General features: G+C 33.3%; 1 protein-coding gene and 1 long non-coding RNA gene across 8 annotated transcripts in view; one reads left to right on the top strand and one right to left on the bottom strand.

Moving 5' to 3' along the window:
* Positions 1-12,827: 12,827 nt before the first annotated feature.
* Positions 12,828-24,044, bottom strand: LOC119080306. The gene is made up of 3 exons (XR_005088310.1): positions 24,034-24,044; positions 22,839-22,846; positions 12,828-12,994 (listed from the first exon to the last, which is right to left on the bottom strand). It is a non-coding gene; the product is annotated as an uncharacterized LOC119080306 (long non-coding RNA).
* LOC119080299 (potassium channel subfamily T member 2) overlaps positions 14,401-24,264 on the top strand; it is a 152,731-nt gene continuing 142,867 nt past the window's right edge. For all 7 annotated transcript variants that reach the window (XM_037188577.1, XM_037188578.1, XM_037188575.1 and 4 more), the window contains exon 1: positions 14,401-14,602. The gene's annotated coding sequence lies outside the window, so the exon portion shown is untranslated. The remainder of the gene's footprint in view (positions 14,603-24,264) is intronic.

Raw genomic sequence — 24,264 nt, 5'->3', positions numbered from 1 at the left:
CTGTCGAGCTGTTCGGCCGAAAAAAGTGATATGTCTAATTCTTGTCTCATGTGGAAGATTAATTTTTCATGTATATAAGTTGGATGCTAATAAACGTCAGATATAAAAGGCAGATAAAAAATGAGAGAAGCAGATAATAAATTCAACAATGCAGATAAGAATATATTGTCTCTAAGAAGTACATATTGCATATAGAAAGTGGTGATAACGCGTTGGGAAAATCACTAAGAAGTCTAAATCATGCATAAAGAGGGATATTATATTCGACCGATAGAAAAATTCATTTTTACCGATAAAAAATATAAAATACTCTCTTGATCTCTTGTACTTGTTATGTACAACAAATTTGGAAGAAGAAAAAATATTTGGCCTGTAATATATATAAAATGTAAACAAAAATAAATTGTAGGTTGATATAAATACATTCAGCTGTATAAATAATCGAATGTTCTGAATCTATTGTTATACGCTAAAAGAAACTTTATTTTCAATATTATTCCACTTTTGTCCCATCCTTAATCAGATAAGAAACAAATTTCAATAAATCATAATTGGCGAAACTGATGAGTGTGGAAACGGTAATAATTTGAATTGACGACTTCACATTAAATTTTTGTTACAAAATCAATAGATAAAAAACCACTTTGCTGAAATAAAATGTCGCTCAATGTCATCTCTTAGAAGGATTGCTTGTTACGAATAACCCTCGCAAACCCTTCTTTCCTATTACTTTAATACATGTGCCACTTCATCTGTTTAAACTTTTTGCAATATTTTTCTTTTCTTCGTCGAGTATTATTTACATTTATTTTCACATTTAACTTTTATTGCCTGACATTTACGTGTCAACAAATCTACTTCCTATTTCCCAACAATAATATATTACGACACAATTTCACCTGGTGTACATGAGCATTTCAAACAGTTTCCAGGTAACAAAATACTGAAGTCAAACAACGTAAACAACGTCAAACAAGTGTTGTAAAATATTGCATTTTTGTTATGTATAAAAAATAACGAATAAACGGTAAAAGCTACCAATTTATCGAATTTCTGTGTATGTTGACTTTTAACCCTACAGAAAGAGGGTAATGGAATTTTTCAGCTCCTCGCGAAAGTCAATCGCAGATGTAAAATTTTCATCGCCAAACAAACATAAATTTTAAGAAATTAAATTTATTTATGGCAAATTTCTACTTACAATCTCGTATGACTCTCTGACTCGGTCCTAATTTCGTTTCATTACATATAGATTTCTACTAGTTCCCTTGAATGAAAGTCAGGGTCTTATGAAAGATAATACCCTTAAATGTCCGTAACGCTAAGTTCACTATGATATTGTGAAAATCTTTTACATTAGCAAAAAATGTTAAATACATAAATAGTTAATTACATTGGATGCTGCAGAGGTAGTTCATTACATTTGGGATCAATTTTGTGATACGAGTCGAACTCACAAGTGTGGTTATAAGCAACAAGCTTTAGAAACGGTTATTTTGACAAGTGTAGAGTTTGCATATCCGAGCCGAAGGCGAGGTATGCAACTACACGAGTCAAAATAACCGTTTCCAAAGCGAGTTGCTTAATACCACACGAGTGAGTTCGCGAGTTCACAAAATTGATTCCGAGTGTAATGAACTACCAAGCAGCATCCAATGTATGCTGTTTATTGCCTATCCACCCGGAATATTGTTGTTACGAGTACATTTTCCCACCCAAGGACCTGAGAGCTCAAAACCAAAAGTGTTCCTGAAACACTGTTCCAGTAGACAACTGGCAGACTCTTGAATATCAAAAGATTCTAAATTCATGCACAATTTCACAACATTTATGTCGCGCTGTTTCATTCACTGCCAGACTAATACTAAACATAAAAACTACCGATACAACAAAACCAACAAAAATATCTGTTGTTGCATTGAAACGTTTAAAAACGAATCTAGTCTGCTGATGAAATCGGCTCACACTTCTTCATTATATTAATCCCGAAAGCATCACTGGCAACACTACTGTTTTGGTGACATGTTGACAAACTACTTCGACTGTTTTGTTTTTGTGAAGTGCTAGATTCATATTTTGCGTAATATTTGTCGATTTTGGTGGTGTTTCAATAAATTTTGCTGTGAAGTGAAGTGAGTACCTGATAATAAAGACAAAAGTGTTGATTGTTTTTGAAAATAAGTGAAAAATGCAAAAATAAAATTGTGCGGCCATTGGTGTTCGTCGTTGCTTAGATTGGTGTGCACTTAATTCAAGTGACAAAGTTTGTGATATCAAAACTAAAATAACATCGCGAGTTTTGTTTCGATTTCAGTGTTAAAGAATATTTCATGTGATACATTTTTCCTGATAAGTAATGAAAATCTGCTGGTATGTAATGAAAATCTCCTGATATGTAATGAATTTTCATATGAATATTCCTTCACTTGTGATGTAATGAAAAAGTTCCCATATGTAACGACCGCTTTCCGCGGGTGGGAAATGTACATGTAACAACAATATTCCGGGTGGATAGGCAATAAACATTCGTACACTTGTTAACGCGATAACTCGAGTAATTCTTAACCGATTTGCAAAATGGTTTTAATCGACGGAGAATGAAAATCATGAGGCTAAGTTTGTAGATGGGCAATATTGGGGTAATGAGATTTTGAGTAATTCTCAATAGAATTTTATTCCTTGTAACCGCGATAAGATCCCTAATTCTTATTTGATTTTCAATTTTTTTGTTTTACTCGACGAATACTGAAATTCTTGAAGTTGAGTTCGTAGATGGATAATGTTAGAACAACGAGATGGGAGAAATTATACACAGACGTTTTTCCTAGTTAACGCGATAACTTAAGTAACTTTTACCCGATTTTCAAAATTTTTGCTTTAATTGACAGAGAATGATATTCATGAGGTTAAGTTCGTAGATGGGCAATATTGAAGTAGTGAGATGAGAGCAATTGTAAACGGAATTTTTTTCTTTGTTACCATGAAATTTTTGATTTATTTGGTTGTAAATTCCTTGGTAACACGATAACTTGAGTAATTGCCGAACGGATTTCTAGAAAAAAAAAATTATTTCTGTAATGAAATTTTGGTTTTCTGGTCCAACAATCTAGAAGTACTGTAACAAATTGTTTTTGTTTGCTTTTTTGATAACTCGAGTATTATACGAGGCTTCCAAAATGAGTTTTAACACGGCTATTCATCTGTTATCTATAACGACGACAAAAATAATGACATGCTCCGTGTAAATATGGTCATTTATATAGTAAAACGCATGTTAAAAAATTGAAGTACAAGATTTGAAATCAACAGATCAAAAATACTTTGATCGATGGAAGTGATAGACCGATAATAATACTGGTCATATGCTTGCCGTCTGTAACAGGTTGAAAGTAAGTGTACGCATGGATTTACATAAGATATAACTGTTTTCTGATGGTTTCGACCAGTAGCTTAATTCATCTGGTTAACTTTGAAGATTGGACTATGAATCTAAGATCTAAGATAATTTTTGCAGTAAATTGTATTCCTAATAGAATTTTTCCCTTGCTTATGAAATAGAATATTTGAACGAGTGTGAGCTTTCACACGAATTCTCGCACGAGTTTCATTTATTTAAGAGGTAGGCAAGAAATAACGAAATACGCTACCTTTCAAGCGGTTTTTAGTAGACAATATATGATACTCATATTAGGACTCCTAAATTTGAAGCGTAAAACATCGCTCGCTAAACCTTCAACTCTTTGTTTGGTCAGAAAATTAAATTGAATTTGAGTAAAATAAAGCATGAAACGGCTGGTGCTTTCTAAACATGCTTTCCCAGTAAAACCGCGTACATAATACAGCGTATCGTGCTGTCCATCAGTATCAGATCATATATGAACCACGGTTATTATGTTGGAGTCATTTGTTAACAAAATTCGAAGGAAGTTCTGTTTATCAAAATTCTCTCTTTTTTCCCTGCATTTATAAAGATAACATTGCATTTTTGTACGGAGGATACGTTTTTGTTTATTTGTGATCTTAAAACCACCAGCTCATTTAAAACTAGTGAGAAAACAAAGACTGGAATTATTGAAAAATTTAGTCAGTCAAGGGACCTGATCCACCCAAGAGGTGGGGCCTAGTTGTGTTGACACATTTTAGATTTATTAGTGTTTTCTATATATATTGCACTCCATGGAAATTTGAATCTTGTTCGTCCCTCACGACTTGTGCACTTGTGAAACTTTGGACAAACATAAATTCAAATAATAATTTTATCAGTTGATTCCGTAATACGGACAAAAAGGTTTATGAAAGTAATTGGTTGGGTAAATCGAACAAAACGATACCAATTTGGCCGACAGTAATTAATGCATGAACTCGCATCAGACCAATAATTTCATCAAATTGGTACCAAAACGATGAAAATATTGGTAAATCGAGTAATTTATAACGCTCACCAAAAGCTAAATGACACTCGAATATTACCATCCTTTTTAGTTTAGTCAAATATTCAACGTCCAGCAATAGAAAGCTTATTTACTTATGTAAAGACAACATTCCGGAAGGGTCGGCGAGTAGAAGTACATTGCTAGTACGTACTAGTACATTTATTTTGACGAGTTTGCGTCTGAAGCTGGAGTCGAAGACGAGGATTGCATCCACACAAATCAAAATAACAATCTCCAGATCATTACGTGGTATATTTTACTCGCGTGTCCATTAAGTATAATGAGTTTCCGAAGGTTGCAGTCATTAAAAGACTTACTCAACACAGTGCTGCCCTAAGGAGGTAAATAGGACAATATTGTTCTTCATACTGTAAAGTTGATGCGAGGGTGTTATCGAGTCCTTGGGCGAGCTATTTATCCCATAGTTACGTAAACTACTATTGGTCTGAGGCACTGATAATCAACTTGCATGTCTCGTGTCGTAATTATACTATTAATCGTCATACGTGTTCGTTCGCATCACAGAAACTACAATCACTCGAATGGAATGAATTTCAAGTAGTCTCCCAACAGCCCTACTTCGTTGTTCCACTATAACTGATTTAAATTTTTATTGTCGTTTTTCCATGCAATTTACTGCCGTGTAGTTAATTTTGTTTAGCTACACTTTACGTGATTGTTCTACAGTATAGTGAATGGATTGGTCTATACAACAAATCCCAGCTTGTGAATTGTAAATTGTGTGTATAACAAACCTACAACGGTTGTACGTGTACATTCTTTAGATCCGGGATACGACTAATGTATAAATAGGTTCATGTTTTAATAAATTTTCCAAAAGGAAGTAGCAATTTTAACATTCCAATGCTTCGATTTTCATTAAATTTTCTTTTTATAAATTTCAACAAAGGTATTAAGCGTAGAACGCAGATCTTCTATCTTTGTTTATTTTGATTTACTTTTAAAGAAAACCGCAACTTTTTTTATTGTATGAAGTATTGTATTGTTGCGGAGGTTTTCCCGAAAAAAACTGGGTTTATATTATAGCTTTCATATCAAATCAAAGATTATATGGTTTTTACATGCTACATGCGATGAAAACTGTGCTTTTCATGTTTGCATGTAAAATCCATTACATAACTCGGGATAAAAGTAAAAAGTCTCGTTTTCGTGTGTTTATTGACCTCGACTTCGCCTCGGATCAACAAAATTCACACGTAATACTTTTCATCTTTTTATCCCTAGTCATGTAAAATACTATTGCAGCTTTTAAGTTGCTATCATCTGGCTGTTATTCGACTGAGTTACACTGTTTATCTGTTCAAAGAATGTGTTCGAATGAAATACTTGCATTGTGTAATACCTTTTTCAGGGAACTTCATTTAACGATTGTTCGCAAGTCGCCTAAGGATATTTTCTGCACTGAGGAAAAAGTAGTTACCTGCTACAGCTGCGATCTGTCTCCAGCTGTAGTTTTTGAGAAAATACAGCTGCCACAGAAAATATTTCGGCCCGTAGCTGTCACAGCTGTACTTTTCTACTTGCTATCAGAGCTGTAGTTGTGATTACCTACAATAGCTGTGTGATTGCCTACAATCAAAATGTTGTGATCGATAGGCACGGGTTCGAATCATGTCAGATCCTGTTTTTTTTTATATAAAATTAATAAAAATAATTTTGGTTTCATTTCTGATAAAATTCAGTTCAAAATTAACTCAATAATTTAAAAAGAAAATATTTCTGGCCTTTTGGAGTTATATTTCACATTACTGGGGAGTATTTTGATATTCTGTTGTATTACATCCGACGAGTTAATTTTAAACTGAATTTTAGCTGAAATGAAACGAAATTGATTTTTTATTAATAATTATTTGAAATAAAAACTTGCCTTGTTGGGGCGCGAACCCGGGACCTCTTGATCTCCAGTCCAGAATAATCCACCTGAGCTACGGAACATGTATGCTACAAATGCCTTATGTTAATGTAAGCTACACAACTTTTATATTCCCGTTGATAGGTAATATACATCCCTGTAGTAGCTGTATTGTGGGTGTAACATTACTGACATGAGATACACATATGAAAACGGTGTATACAACACGTAATTTGTCATTAATACTTTTTTTAGTCACGTGCCAAACTACTACATGTTGGTATTGCTATAAGGCTGACGTCCTCCAGATTCATAATAAATAATAATTTAATCAAATAATTGCATTAGTGAGACCACAGCCCTCGTCAAAGTTCACCGAGGTTCCATCGATTCTGAGAAATTTTTCGGATGTCATATTTTCGGCCGTTTATCACCAAATGTTTTGAAGTTAATATTTGCTTCGAGAGTAATCGACCTCACGGAAAAGAAATCCGGACTACGAAACTTCATTTTTCGACTTTTAGCCGCTTACCACCAGCCAGTTGTGGAAAATCAACTAACTATCCATATATAAAAAAGTAGAGGAAAAAATAGCACTGATTTCGGTCAGTCAAAATCAAATGAATCCCTCGAAATAAAATTGAACTGAAAAATCAGATCGAATGACTTCCATATTTCTGCAGCGTGTAGTCTATTACAATAACTAGTTCCCGCCAATTGCCTTTTTTTTATTAAAAATTTCGATGAGCGGACAATAAGTAAGTCGTGTTAAAGTTTTATCTTAATTTTTGTTGTCCCATTTTCTCGAAAGATTTCGTTTTTTAATTTTAAAACGTTTCCTGAATATGCAGAGCTGCTCGAAAAACCCAACATTAGCCGTAGCAGGTAATCATTGAGAGCGGCTGTTATAGGTAATTTCTTAAAAAATTACCGTCATTGAGTAACTTTTTCCAAAATTACTCACCACAGGTAATACGTTACTTGCTGTGGGTAATTTTTCCAAGCATTACCAATAACAGCTGATCTATTACCTACTGCAGCTGTAGTTTTCAAATCTTTTTCCTCAGTGTGCATACAAATTGTGAACACAAAAATAATAGATTGTCTGGGTGATAAAAAAAAATCTTGTCATTTTCAAATAAAGTGACTGGTGTGGTTTTCAACATCATTTTCATTAACACAGTGTTAACGTCTATTTCGAATCATGAAACATATGCGGAGGAGGCTCTTGTCTCTGTTTTACATAGCAAGGTGCGGGAAAATAGAATAACAGTTTGTTTCTGCATAACTGTTTGTTAGAAACAGATGGGAAACTTTTAAAAAAGGAGAATGCTATTTTTCTGACTCCGAAGGGAATATCTACTGATCCATGAACGTAATTTTCAAATTCATTTCCGATTAATGACGAAATTAAATTTTCATTCATCATATCAATCCGCAATTTTAAGCTGGTACTTTCAGCGATCGAAGCGAAAAAAATGTGAAAAACACGCTAAACAAAACAATTTTTTGTGCTTTGCTGTGTAAGCATCCAATCTAGAAGTAAACAGCTTTGTAAAGGTCACAGAAGGGTTTAAAATACTTCTTGCTTTTCCTTTTTACCTGCCGGAAAAACAGCGGGATGCCTGTTTCTCATATTAAAATTTTCTCGGGCTGCACAAACTTGTTCGAAATAATTTCAAATTAGTTTACAGGTATAGCTTAGGTAGCCTTTAAAAACATTATTGTAATGAATCTGAATTTTCCCAAATGCATTAACCTTTACTAGTTCGGGCCCGAGTTTTTTTTTGTACATTTAGCTACAGCGTACATTGAAACAATAAATAAAATGGAAAAGTTAATCATTGGATGTGAATGAGAATTAAAAATATATTTTTAGATGAATTTGCATATGCAATGAAAAGTTTTTAATTTAAAAGCATCAAGCACGTTGCATTCAATTTTAAAAATGTGGAAATTTGACACAAAAACCTTTCAATAGATTTTTACCTAATTCAAAAGAACAAATTTGTTTTTTATTTGAGCGACGTGTGTGGATCCTAGGTCACAGCAGGTAGTCACACTCTATCAGCAGAAATCATTCATTCGAAAATGCGTGCTACATTTCCCGTTCAAAGAGTGATGGTAATACATTTTGTTCTTATTCGGTCGGTGAGAAAAATGTTATTTACGCGTCTTTAACATGTAACACCAATATTCAGGTTGATTCAATGAATGGTTTTTTTCATTTTCCAGCATTATAGGTATGTATTTTCACTTTATGTAAACGAAAAAAAAAAATGTTGAGAGATACATAAATATTTGATAACCGTAACGGTAGTTTAATTTTCAATAGCTTTTGTCGAGTTGAAATTCCAGACCAAACTTTTTACAAAAAATTACAGAAAGATGAATATAACCTTTTATGTTTTCGATGTTCCACTATTATTTTATTAGTCATCGGTTCAACTATACTTCTCTCGTACCATGAAATTATCGTAAATAGAAGGAATGAAACTAAATGTAAGCACATGGAAATGTAAATACTCAAAATGGGGCCAATGTAACTGTAAATTTGTTCAATAAATTTCAAATCAATTCTCATATAAGTCTAGAAATGAAAATGTATAGCGAAAAAAGCACCAAATTACATGTACACCCGTCTAAATTATGTATTCGAATTCAAAAAGTCATGTTGTAGTTGCAATACCGCTGTAAGTATAAACTCATGAAAATATCACTTGCATAAATAAAACTTAATTCACCGTCAGTCAGTCGCATTTCAATTTTTTGTTGAGTAAAATCACCTAAATTGCTCGAGTTTCGGAAAAATTGAATTTATTATAGAAAAAGGAAAGTGTTACGTTCTTCCGGAAAGTGTTGTAAAAAAATCGCAATCGACCGGTGGATAAACATGAATTCCGTTCGCACCTTTTTTTTAGTTTTAACTTATACGTCAAATTTTCAACTCCTTCAGTTTCCTAGTACTCGATTAACACTAGGAAATATGATGAAATTAGGCATAAATTATCCATTTCCTTCACGAATTGTCCATATGGCAGCTCCCATATATTTCTCAAAATTTCCATTTAGGTACATAAAATAGCTGGTGCTGGAAAGTCTATAACAAGTTAGTAATAGTACATTACGTCCTTTGTTTGGAGATTTTTATTTTGTCAAGAGGAAGCCGAAGACAAGGGCTTTAATCAATAATCACTCGTGGCAAAATAACAATCTCCAAACAATTACTTGCGAAGCCCTACGAAAATCAAAACTATTGCAAGTACAAGCGGTGTGCCTCTTGCGAAAAATTTCGCAGGGTGCTGCAAGTAAAAAAGCATTCTGGTACTTCTAATAAAGCTTCTTGACATTTCGAACGGTTTATTTTTATTCCTTTTTTTGGGCTGCACGCACATCGATCTCTAAAAGGGAACCAATTTCCTAAGAATCCACAATCCTAGTTCGAAAAAGTTTAAGTTTTTCATTGGAAAAACTTTATATAATACCATTTCTAGCTATCCCCCCAGCTGTCACACTTTCAGAAGTAAAACAACTTTCGATTTCCTTACGAACTAAATATTTTGAAGATTGGTTTAAATTTGATTGATTACAACCCAAACGATAACTTCGATACAATTAAGTCGAATTTAAAAGAATTTTGAGAGTTTAAATTATTTGGAACACATTGGAGTGAAAAAGTCACTTTATACTTGACGCTTAATTGACCTTATTATATTTAGCTCGTATCGCTTTTTCAATGTAAAAAATAACATTATTTTTCAATAAAATTTGTTTTCATTAATTAATAGTACATTACTTAAATGGTACTTTTTGTGTGAAATTTGCCAATCGAGGCGTAGCCGAGACTGGTAAACACACAAGAAGTATCATTTCCATCATTTACACAATTGCCAGGGTAAGGTATTTTATTCAAAAGTTTTGGATCCGCGCAGTAAAGTTAACTTTACCTCATGTTTTTGAATAAAAAAAAATCAATTTCATCTGCTGAACACAACAACAAAATTGATTTTAGAAAGGAATGATTAATATGCCATATACACAGCGATATGATAATGCACGTAGGATACAGAATTTAATGCCTTATTATGGTTACAAAAACTATCGATAAAGATTTATAAAATTTAATATTATCTGAAAGCAAATTCAACAAATTGGAGGGAAAAGTAAAATGATTCTGCTGTTATCATTTTAATAAACGACGTAGGTAGACCATTATAATTTCACTTATATACATAATTGGCTCTATATGCAAACAATATTCAGTTTTATTCGCAAAGTATGCCCCGCTTGACAAAAGTAACCTTTTCGTTCTGACACAAATTTTGCAATCGGTTTAGCACAACCACCAGATGACGAGCACATTTGAAATTCAAAGTCAGAAGTCGAATTTATATCAATTTTCTCGCAACAACACAGTTGATGTGGGTAGAGATTCTGTGGATTTTACCGCTATCTAACCATTAGTCAAACCAAACAGAGATGTTACCAAAGGAAAATTCGATATTTATGATTTCAAATCGTTTTGTTAGGATGATTTTTTTGGGTAAATATATCATATTTTTAATAAATATTAAAATTTTGCGAACGGCAGGTATATAAAAATTCTTAAATTATTACAATTATTAAATCTGTAATCTGCTACTCCTTTTGTTCAAAGTATCATTCAGTGTTTTAAATAATAGTCAATGCAACATATTACATGTTATTTATGCAACAAGAATCGTATGAAGGTATATTATCGCACGAGATGTCAGATCGTGAAAATCACATAAATACAGAAGATAATCTTAGTGTGACTTCAGTAACTCGTGGCTTTTATCGCACTAGTGCGATAAAACCCATTGCAAATACTGCATCGCACATGCGTTCATACGACATTGCACACAGGCTGTGTAAGTTACAAATATCATCACTGAATTGTATAACGTAGTTTTAAATGCTACATGAGTCGAAAATCGTACTTTTAATGTTTCAAGCACTTCTTTCGACTCTCCCAGCATGTAATATATATTAAACATCACGAAGAAGTCGAGGCTTGCCGAGACTGATAGTGACAGGTGTGTACTCTATTTTATTACATAAGCGAAAACGAGACAACTACATAGTCGTGAAGTGTAATTTTTGAATTATTCTTCTAGTTAAGTATTTTGACATCCGAATACCACGAGTATGTGATAAAATCCATTACATAACTCAAGATAAAAATGAAAAATCTCGTTTTCGTGTGTTTGTTGACCTCGGCTTCGCCTCGGATCAACAAAATTCACACGAAAACTCTACTTTTCATCTTTTTATCCCTAGTCATGTAAAATACTATTAATTTGTTGATTTTAAATCTTGTACTTAAATTTTTTTAACATACATTTTACTCAGAGCCAAGTCATTATTTTTGTCATCGTTATCGATAACAGGCGAATAGCCGTATATGACAAGGTCAAAAAGACGATTTTTCGTGATTTACCACGAACCAATAGACATTTTTAGCAACATCTAAAACATTGAAAAATTTAAATTGTATACAAAATATTTGTAGCTGGTTTTGGAATGTATGGTCGAATTTTCATATAAAAAATGTGCATTTAATTTGTGGCTAAACTTAAATGCAAGGTAGTGCCACAATTTCTGATACAAGGAAAACGTTGTTGTCAAGTAGTTCTGAGTGTTCTGAGTATAAAACAATGTTTAGAAATAAAGGGAAAATTATAATATCGTTTTCCCGTAATCTATTATCTTTTAGTACATTTTGTCACAAAAGTGATCCAACTTAACTTTTATGATGTTTCCGCTTTAATGACAAAAGTGAAGTTGCTTCACATGAAAATAAGCTACAGAGAATGAAATACTACAAAAAAATGTGGCCACATCTACTTCATTCTTTGTGCTCTATTTTCTGCTGAAATACATTCACTCTGGTGAATATCCATAAAGTGTACTAAAAAAGGAATGCAATTAAAAAAAATTGTATTACCCATCTAATGTACGCTCATTGACGACACATACATTGATGAGACCATTCCCATTCTAACATTCAATTAAAGGTTATTGCATCAATCCGAGGCAGATAGAGCTGCCTTGATTAGTCACTATATTTTCAATTAAACATACTCGAACCAGAAGCACTAATCACGTTGAATTTGTCGATAATTTAAAAATTTATGCCGAGTTAACTTCACCCTTTCAGTCTGTTTGTTTTATATTGTCATTGATGATATCTGAAATAAATTGATTATAAAGTAGGTTAAAATTATACGCTTTCTAGGAATCAAAAGCACTCGTAAAGGTATGCGTAATTAAATAATTATTATGTTTGTACACTGTGATGCATGAAGCATTTAATTGTACTCGATGGAGACAGATGTACCATAACACCAACCACCAAGCATAATAATAGAAAAGAGATAATGCGGTTAAAGTAAAAACTACTCTATTTGACATAGGAAATACTCTACCACTCTGCTAGGTGCTTTGGTATGCCCATTTGTGTCACATAATGAAAGATTTAAAAAGTGTCTGCAGTAAAATCTGCAGTCGAAGAAAGATAGATTTCGCGATTTTAAGAGACACATCATTGTTTTCATCGTTTTTCTGTATTCTCTCATTTCGCATGTTATTTCGAATGGCAATTGAGAGAATAAGAGAAATGATGACATCTCTAAAAAGCCTGAAATCTATATTTCTCCGACTGTATCTGGAAAGAATTATTACTCTAATCAAATGCAGCATGGGCAGCACTTATTACAAATTATGTGAGGTTTATGCTAATGTATACAATGAAGATTTTAGTTAAAATACATTTTATAAGTACAATTTACGACATAAAACGCATGAAGAGAATACCATGCCATCACTCGCCAATAAATAAAATCTTATTGGGTAAAATTTACCTTCTAGCATAAACACACACACGGCAAGCATAAAGGCTTCATAAAATTTAAGAAAGAATTAACTTTTTGTAATTTCGGTAAAATTAGCCCGCAGCAAAATAATCCGAAAGAAAACCTGATGGCTACATTAAGTTTTATGAATGCGCTTAATGCGAAAGTTTTTCGTTGGATGGAAAACACGCTACATAAATCCCAATTCATTACTATACCCACACTTTTAAGCAACAAGTACTTATATGCTTGTTAATGCCAATAAATTTTACAGCAAAAAAAAAAGTGAATTACACCCAAAGAACCTCTCTCTCAATTAATCCCGCTCAAAAATGTTCTAATAGCAGCGGCAATAATATAACATTTTCGTTCGTCTAGTCAAGTACAGAGAGTGCTCTGTAAAAATTTTCTAAATTTCGCTACAAAATTTAAAGGACAATTATATTATTAGCGAAACAAAAAGCGTTTGGGTGAGCTTTTCGAATATAACTTGTCACTTGTCATACAGAAAATAGGCTTTTTCGAATGTTTATATTTTTGAATATATCGATGGTGTTATGGTTACCGAGTTGTCTTTGTCGCAAAGTAACATGAACTTGTTAATAAGCTTTCGATGAAATGCCGACAGTTGGATTTAACTTGTCATTTTATGATGCTAAACCTGTCTCATGTTGCATTTTTTAATGAAAATGATGGTTCCAAAACACTGTTTTCAGTAAGTATACGTTTCAAGTAAATGTGCTCCTCTTACATAAGAAAATGACACGTGCAAACGATTCCCAATCGAGTCGAACATCGCATTATACCATGTTAGAGCATGTTTCACAATTGAAAACATGATTTCTATGACAACACCAATAAAAATTCCTGTATAACAAGAGGTATAGTTCTGTAAATCCGAACTTTCACTTTACTACAAAACCCAAAGGCTTATAATACGAGTTTCCCATTAGGATATTGAATTCAAAGTGTGGCTTACGTGTGATCACAAAACGCTTTTTTATCGTTCAAACAAATACAAGCGCTTCAAGTAACACACAAACACACCCTCACAATTTTCAAACACATTAAAGCATCCGACACACAAGCTTAAATGCGAAAAAAGCTTTTCGCAAAATTCTAACCAACACAACCGTAAGCCGCATAAACTTGATACCATATAATGCGACTGTCAAAAGCTTTAACCAGTTAGTACTGCCAGTTTTCAAGTTATATCAAAAGAAAACACACTCATCGTCGTTATGATGACCTAGACCTAAAGTCGAAAACCTTGAAAGTCACGTCATTTGTCAATCAAATAACGAATTTTACGTGTGTTAATTAATCGGTGATAATAATTGATTCGGAAAATGTGAAAATAATCGGTGTACAGGATGTACCAACATCCTCGTGTCCGTTCACACCACCTAAATAGTATTCGGGTTAGTGTTGTGCTAGTTTCTTTTTTCAGTTTTGTGTAAGCAAAGCTTTTTCATTTGTAAATTGAATGGGAAAAGTGCAAGAATTGTTAACAAAAGGGGTTGAGTGTTATTCAGAAAGGATTGTTTTCATCGTAATGTGTTCGACGGATAATAATTTATTTTCTAACAAACCATTCCGTTTCATTTGCACATTTAATGGATAAGAACAAAAACATGAAAATTTAAAACGGAATGATGTCATCATCAATTATTTATCTGTAGGATGTTTCATCATCCTTTTTCTTCTTACAAATAGAGGAATGTTTGGATCATTCAATTTACAGTTTTTTTTTCACTTTGAGTTATTCTACGGATAGACATTTTCAATGATTAAATAAAAGGTTAAATCCTTCGTAAGGAAGAGAGACAATTGAAGGACTATCCAGTACACTCAGGAATACGAATAAACTTTGACATTAAAAAATTTGCTTTGATGAAAACGAAAAATTCACTGCAATGCGAATTCTACATTGGTCTCGCAACGATAAATTCGTTTTTCTTGTCTACCAGTTTTTCTTGTACGACGCCTTGAGTTGCATTTTTTTTTTCTTCAACGAAATGGAAAGCTTGAGGAATACGCTTGTTGTGGTGTGTATTGTGAATTGGGTCACTTGAATTTACTCGAAAGTATATTCACCGATGCTACGATAAAATTTAAATTAGATTCCCCACGGTATCCAAATTGTGTTAACTTTGCTTTTTGCCCATGTATACAATATATAATTTTGGTAGGGGCACCATACATTACACTATCGTTGCACACACCTCAAAACTTTGTACATATTTCACGTTTTTCGAAACGAACACCAAAGCTCGGACATTGGACATTTACAGCCAAAAGTATTCAACTATAATGATTCATCCATTATGATTCAACGTGTAATCTTAGTTCTACCAACCGCTCCTACTTTACACATATTCACAACATATTGTTATGTACAAACTTGCTTCATTGGTTCTCATGTGTGGAAAATTATAGGGCAAATTTATGATGTTGATGCACACATATTTAAGTTGGTATGTACCATTCAAATATTCTATGAATGGTTGTTTTCGCTAGTTTAGTGGATTTGGTGGTGAACGGATGTAAGTTATATTCGAGTCAGACGGCATTTGTTGGAAGCGTAATTAACAGAAACGTTCTGTTGAAAGTGTTTCGTAGATCGGTAAAATTAAATTAATTTGTAGTTTGTGCTTCAGATCTTTTCCAAGGTGTAACAGGAGTAACAGGAAGTTAGGGAAATTGCGTGGAACGAAGAATTGGCTTTTTATTCAACAACAATTTTTCGTTGCAATATGAAATTAAAGATAGAAAGAGAGGAAATTTATGACCATAATTTGTTGGTATGCGTCTGCAAGATCATGGGGGGAGTGAGATCTTCTTAGAATTGTAGTGACAGGTGGTGAAAAATGTACAGGATGACACTGTACTAAAAGTGTTCATTGAACACACAAAATGCTTCCAAAAGAGCCGACTATATACAATTATTATCTTCTGAAGTAACGTCGGTATACTCAAAATTTTAATCAAAAAATACTCTGCGCTAAGTGAACCTTTTTCTCATTTACATTTATAATCATTATCCATCCGATTTTATCTTTGGCATAATCACTAGAATATCACGTGAGAACTAATAAATTACCCGTCATTACCCAAATATCCATCCGCTTTTATCATAAACATTTAGATGATATTTTATCCAATGAGCTCTTGACAGTTTCAGTAAGATAATAAACGACCATTCGCTCGTAAAATAATGTATTACCAATTTTCGAACATATTTCATGTGCTTTCAGTTTCGCTGTAATTTATTTATCGCTTTTTATGGCATTCCGCAAAAGACACTATCAACTGGATGTGCTCGATGTGTAAGGCGGAAAGGATACACAGAATCTTTTGGTCTTTCGTTCATTAAGACTTGCGGTCTAAGCTGTTTTTCTCAAAAAAAAAAAAACACAATTTCGTTTTCCTCCGTCTGTGCTTAGAACTAAAATATATTTCTAAGGATTTTACCCCTGACATGTGTAACACCCAATCAAATGTACTTAACTACGTGCTGCAAATATTTACCGACTGAGCGAAGCAATTTTCCATTCTCTATTTGTATTGCTTTAGCTTGACTACACATCACACACGTAAAAAATAGAGTCAAAATGCCAAACACAATAATGCATTGAATTTATGGAAAAGTCGAGAGGAAAGTGTTGTTGTGCTCAGATAAGAATTAATTTTGTCTGGTGCACTTACGTTGTATTGTAGTGTATATGCTTAAATAGAACAAACTTCACTATCTCTGCCTTCTTATGTACTCAGCCGTTGAACCATTATTCAGACAACTTAAGGGCATTTGATAGACGGTAGTTAAACCGTTCATTTCTTTATGCTCCATAAAACCTTCTCTAGAACCTTATTACTTCGGAGTTATAAAGTTACGTATGGTTATGGTATGTAAAAATGAACGATAAAAGTTCGGGACTGGCTTTCAGGTCAATTGTAGCACCAGAACGCCCTAGTTTTGGGCGCTAATAAGATAAATCTATTCTTTGTCTATCAACAGCGTAATTATGCTGTCAACATATAGACCCTTTAAAGAAAGAAAAAAGAAGTTTAAACGAGCAGCATAAGCCTGCGTTATACATCCGGAGCATGTCCTTTGTCCTAGCCATTTTACCTATACCGTATTATATCAAGACTTTTCCTATTTCGGACAACAAAGGAGCAAAAGACCGACAAAGACTTTTGCTGGCTTTGTGTTTATTTTTAAATCACAAACATATCAAAGAGAAAGAAAAGGTACGTTTAGCAGTGTATATGTATGTGCAGCATTCCATATTTAATAAAAATAAATTCATCTTAGTAATGGATATACTACACAGGCTAAACCATCCAAGAAAAAACACTACTCATATAAACTGGCGCAAGATGTACATATTACAAGTGTGGGTGTAAATATTATAGGACGTGACTTGCTTGTCCAAATCTTCCTTTTTTTCTCTGTCGCAGACTGTATTCTGTTTTTATTGTATTCAACCCACGACAACTTCCTTTCTGATGAATGTACAGTAATTCGGAGTCAGATTTTGCTGTTTAGTTTCAGATTTTTGTCAATTTTTCAATGGGAAAATTTGATCTATTCAAGAACTCGCCTGAGGAGACTTTTTCAGTTTCAATTACATCGAAGTATTTAGTTTATTTTTGGAACCATCGAATTGGAATGTAAACCGTGCAATTATGATAATTATTCACCGTCTACTTGAGAAGTTCAAATGGTCTTTGACAAAATGCTCCAAAAATATCTTTTGTTTACAAAACGGCAGCCAAGTCTCTATAGAGGGGGTATTTACTCGAGGAAATCGTGTGTCAGCATTTGGCTATTTACATGAATTTGCTTTGGATTGCTAGATGTAATAGTACATTATGTGTATTGTGCATGATCGGAAATTTCTTTTGTTCGCGGGGGTTCGCGTTTTGACTTGTGGAGGAGCCGAAACAGGGGTTATAGTCACACAAGTCAGAACATATAATTTCAAAGAAAGTGCGTACAGAAAGTCATCAGCAGTGGCACTCTAAATAGAGTACTAAAGATTGACAGTGTGTCATATAACTGTAAAACACTTTGAAAAACCATTTCATAATGAATAGTACGCAGTGAATGCAATTACCATTTCTTTTTCAAAAAACGGTAGACGGTATTACCGAAATATTTGATTAAATTTAGCAGTAAATTACCGGTAATCTATATTGCATACAAATCTCCCAATAAGTCCAATTTTAAGGTAAAAGCAAAATAAAATGATCGAGTCTGGTTTTTGACAATTGAATTTCCTATTGTCAAAACCAGACCCGATCATTTTATTTTGCTCTCATTTTATAATGACAAAACCCAAGAATTTTTTTTTCTTAAGCTTAATCAGCTTTATGACCAACCTCACACACTTCTGAAACGCACAACGTACACTGAAACTTGACAGTGCTCCATACTAAATTGTACACTGTAAAAAGAGTGGGGATAAAATTTCATACAAAATAGTACTCTATTTGGCAGTTGTCACTCGAAGCACTTTTGCTTGGAGTGCGTTGCCAACCTACTTAATATTCAAACCTAAAAAATGATTTTGTTTACAAAATTTTACTTGAAAATGTTGATCAGTTTAAAAAATACAGCTCACGTTTTTTCACTCCAATTTAACGATGAAGATTTTTTTATCGAAAAGATAGGGACTGAATTTACGAGTTTCTTCACGAAATCTCGTGTCACAACAAAAATGACATACAAAATGCAAGTGGGTAAACCATTATGGTTCGTAAAACTCGTGAGTATGGTGATTTCGTAAATCGTAAACTTTTGACATAATATATGGGAGAAATGTCAAAAGTCAACGAAATTGCTGTAGTTACGAACTTTACGAAGCATAATGGTTTATCCCTTATGTTTCAATTTGCCTTCCTTGAAGACTCTGGGTGGGCTTGATATCCATTTCGTAGACTATGTGAGCTTTCAATAGTTTTCAGCAATAGTAGATTACAGCAGAGCCTATGTAAATGAGTAATACATGTGTGCGATGTTTGTGACGTGAAAGCCGTCGGCAAACCGCCTAATTTCGTACACATGTATTATTCATTCACATAGGCTCTTCTGTACTGTTCTTTAATGTGTAGCCATCGTGAGTGTTGTATTTACATTGTCTAAGATGAAAACTACGAAAAAAAATTTCATAAAAATAGCATTTCGTGACATTTCTACTTCTAAACATTTTGCACTAAAATTTCATTTTCATTTAGTAGGCATCGGTCGTGCCTAGGCATGGGCGATAATGAAAATGATTATCGATAATTATCAATTATCGATAATCGATAATTATCGACTTTTTTTATCGAAAATTATCAAAAAAATATCGATAATCGATAATTATTGATATTTTGATAATTATCAAGATATCGATAATTCGATATATCGATATTTCGGTCCGAAAATCCGATATTTATCGATATATTCCGATATATCGGTATATTATCATGAATTTTCAGATAAATATCAAAATATCGATATTTTGATAATTATCGCATTTTGATATTTTGATAATTATCGATAATTATTAAATTATCGATAACGATATGATTAATCGATTATCGATAATTTCTTTCGATTGATATTATCGATAATTTTGAACGCCTCCCATCCCTATCGTGCCTGCCATTTCGGCGATATTTATTTGACTTCTTTGTTGTTGTCATTCTCAGTTTCAGTGAAAATTTTTTGATTTTTTTGTTTCAAATTATAAATTCAGTGGTGATTTTAGTGTTTTCTTAATTGTATCGATGGCATGTGCACCAAAAAAAATAGTTCCGCCTGTGTAAATTCTAATTTATATCGTGGTTTGTGTGAAGTGAAATCATAAACAAAATTATCGAAAAATTTCCGACCAGCGCATGTAAATGATAGCGCATAGCATGTAAATCATCGAAACACCTAACATGTAATAGTACATTACTATGCAAGGGAAGTAAAGTGATATCTCGTATCCAGATGAGAAAAAGTATCCGAGGGCGGCAGCCCGAGGTACTTTTACTCATCGTGATACGAGATATAACTTTATTTTCCGTGTGTAGTACGACGTTTTACTATGCGAGTGATGTAGAGGTTATTGCCTATACATGTAACAGCCTTATTACATGCACCAGCATAGTAAATTTCATTTACATGCTTATGCACGTTAAAGTGCACTTTACATCACTGTTTGTGACAGGGAAAATGCACTTACCGTCCACAAACATGTAAAATGTGTTACGTCACTGCTTGTAAATGCTTGTTTAGGCATGTGTGATTACTCCACTCACCTTCGGCTCGTTCCGCAAACCTCACACTTGCCTAAACAAATATTTACATACAGTGACGTAACATACTATTAATATGCTGAAAAAGTAATCTCGAGTAATTTTGTAAGTGAAATCATTTATTAGTAGATTACATCATATTCAAATTCAAATTCAAATTCAAAATCATAGACCATGTAAATGGCCATTTACATTAAGCGCAAAAGTTTGCGGGCGGAGCGCAGCGATTATTTACACAGCGATGAATCAGTGATGTAAATTCAACGTACCGAGTGGTACACGTTAATAGTATATTACTTCCGAGGTTCCAAGTTGTGTATTTGATAAGTGGGGTGTTACAGCCCGACCCGAAGGGGAGGGCTGTATTCCCCACTTGTCAAATAACAACTTGGAACCTCGTAAGTAATGCTTTACGTGATTAGGCAATGTAAATGAAAATGAAACATGCCGTAACACGTAAAAAGTGATAATGTCCTACGGTAAAACCAGTGGTCAAAATTTTATTTACTGGTAAAACGGTAATAGCCATTACCGGTCTTTGATTACCAGTTGTATTCACTAAGTACTCTGTTTGGCAGCTGTCGACTATGATCACTTTTGCTTGAAGTGCGTTGCCAAAGTACAACAATAGTAGTTTACCTATAGTACTGGTTTAAAATTTTTATTTTGATGAGTACCTATACCATAAAATATTGTCGAAGTTTACGATTAGAAACGGTTAACCATCCTGTGGCTAATAGTTGAAAAGCGAGCATTAGAAAAAATATTCCGACGATATTACACTAATGAGCGACTAAAAGACATACAAAAAAAAACCTCTACTTTACAAAGTGAGTGCAAAAGTTTTTTTCGAGTTTAGAAAGCCAGACTTTGACCTTGAATTGTACAGTCAAATCTCTTTGCATACGCTATGATGATTTGTTTATCTGAATGGTAAAAAGTTTTAATGAAACATAAAGTGTTATATGGTTGGCAAATGATGTTTACTTGTTTGTAGTTCTGAAAGTTTTAGCTCGAAAAAGAACTGAATTGCACATTTAAGTTCATTCATTTCATATATATATATGTTTAAAAACATACGCTTTCTCTATGATACACGCTTTGTGCATACAAAAAAATTTAATGTAAGCTTTGACTGCAGGCGACTTGTTATAAATACAGTACATATTTCCAATCCTCTTTGCAATGAATGCACATCCACAGGTAGATACATATCAAAAGTTTCGTTTAATTTTAAATGATTCTACTCTACTCAACAACCTTTCAGAAACAGCTAGCGTATCAAGCTGTTATCTTCAAATCTGTCACTTCTTCTGTTGCAAGTACTGGCCTGTGCTTACAAATCTTTTACTTCGTTGATTTTAACAGACATTCTCGCATTTAAGGGAATGACTATCCACAACAGATAACTAACCATTTGTCGTCTTCACCTTTATCACATCTAACCGCTTCCTTGAATAATTTCTTAAAATATCAAATAAAGTTTTTGGTACACTGTCCCAATTGAAGAGGAAACACACAAGTCCGACTACTCCGTACGGGACTATACAAATCTTTACATTTATCTTTTCGTATAAAGTTTCAACAACTTTATTCAAAATGATTTCAAGATGGGACATGCCTTACGTATTACCAAAAAGCAGTTCGCAAACTTATTGCATTTGCTTTTGTATATCAATTTCTGAAAATGTAATACAACATCAGAAGTCAGTCTAGTAACTTTTATGTGACGCAAGTCTTCACAAGTCTGATAATCTGCGAGATTTTTCTCTTCTCAAATTTGTTCAACGCTTATGCGGGTGGAAGTCCCAAGTGATCAAAAAATGTTTTCGAATTTTCTTTCTACAATTCGAATTCTCTTTAAATTAGCCGCTTTGGCATCAAACACTAGCGGCACTTTGGAACTTTGATTGCTTTCGGTACATTTCAACATCCTTCAATGTTTGTGCGCTAGAAATTTCATCAATGTCGCTGAAATATGTTTTTCTTTCCACTCAGTAAATTGAATTGTTCCACAAAGTATAACCGAAAGATACACAAAATTCACTTTAAATTTATATCATTTTCCCATATTATTTACTCTGCCAAGGGTACCTACCTTTTTCCGCGATGTTGTCTTTTCGTAAAAAATAATAGAAAATTACGTTAGTGAGAGCGAGCGACTTTAAGTTTTTACGAAACTACGAAGTTGAATTTGAAGTTTAAAAATATTTATTTTGATAAGTTCTGAAAGAAAATGGATTTTTACAGAAAATGCACATATACTACGTATATAAATGCAGTTGTGATTGGTGAAGTAAATGTTTCCATGTACTTTTACTTTGCTACTCATAAATAACAATTTATTTTGGCTGGGAACACATTTTTTTCTTTTCAATATAAATTTATTATGAAGACGTCTAACATATACCTACATCCTGCATCCTGCTCCTACATCCAGCGAAAATCCATAAATCAAAATTATCCAGAAAATATAATTTCCATACCGTTGTTGTTTGCATTATCAATTCATAATTCGGTTGTGTGGTAAAATTGTTCGCTGTATAAATTGTTTATTACTTTTTATATGGAGGTATGAGGTATTTTGTCTATGTACACATGAAATTCGGTTCTCGTATTTTTTCCATTGCAAATTTTTAAATAAGCAGAATATATGTTTTCTCCGGAAACAATGGACGTGGAAATGAATCAAAAATTTTTTGGTTTTCATATGGATTTTTAATGAAAAGTTCAAATTAATTGAAACAATGAATTGCCATTGTACATTACAGTTGAATGAATGATGACTTTTTTACGTCAGGACTTTTCGATTGAATTGCAATGCGATTTGCCGATAACAAAGAGGGCAAAACAACGTTAAAAAAGTACAGCCTTTGTCTTCGGTGGAAATAGATGGCAAAAGATGTGCGTGAAGGTAACAGAACTCTAGATTTTCCAACATCTCAACATTTTCCCGTAATGCTCGCATATCACACAAAACTCAAGACTACCTCGTATTCGTATTCCCGAGTTTATCAGCCTTTGCCAGATTTTCAGAGATTGATTTCAGAAATCTTTTACTTCATTTGTTTCGAACATGCTTTTTGCTATATAAGACCACATTAGCCAGAGCTTGTCGTTTATTCTTGCTGTCGTTGTCGATAACAGATGATAACAGGTATTTGTAGAGCGTTCTGGATAAATATGAACGGCGAAAACTTATATAAATGTGAAATGTGTTAAGATCAAATTTTCTATTTTTCACCTTGTCAGACGATACATTTGAATGATAAATTTTAATTTCAAATTTCATTCGCAATTTTTGTCTTACAGATACAACACTTACTGAAAGTTGAAATAGTGGACTATAATTGTTTTAGACAGTTTTAGAGCTCAGCAATCTATTTTCAATAGAACTGAGTTGAACTGAACGTTCAATTCGTTTCCATCAATTTTCTATAGAAATTGCTGGAAGACTAAATCCGGATCTCAATTCACAAATTTTGTCAGACCCAGTTGAAACTGTTGAGGTCTCGTCACTTATCGTGTTTTAAAGACTACTTCAGACTAGATACACGAGCTTTTTTTCAATTAAAATAATTTTTACCGGAACAATGATTACATTTTAGCAGTCTTCAGCAATTTTAATTCGGATTGCCTTTGTATCGAATTTTCCAATGACTTGCGTTCGCTTATATGGACAAAACTCTTAATCTTGTACGACCATTAATTATTGTGTGCAAAATTGGGGTGCCATTGCGCGATTAAAAACTTGAACCATGTGAACTATAGAACGACCGGAAAATCG

Source organism: Bradysia coprophila, unplaced genomic scaffold (genome assembly GCF_014529535.1).
Source record: "Bradysia coprophila strain Holo2 unplaced genomic scaffold, BU_Bcop_v1 contig_350, whole genome shotgun sequence".
Classification (NCBI taxonomy): domain Eukaryota; kingdom Metazoa; phylum Arthropoda; class Insecta; order Diptera; family Sciaridae; genus Bradysia; species Bradysia coprophila.
This window is presented reverse-complemented; position numbering and strand designations above follow the sequence as displayed.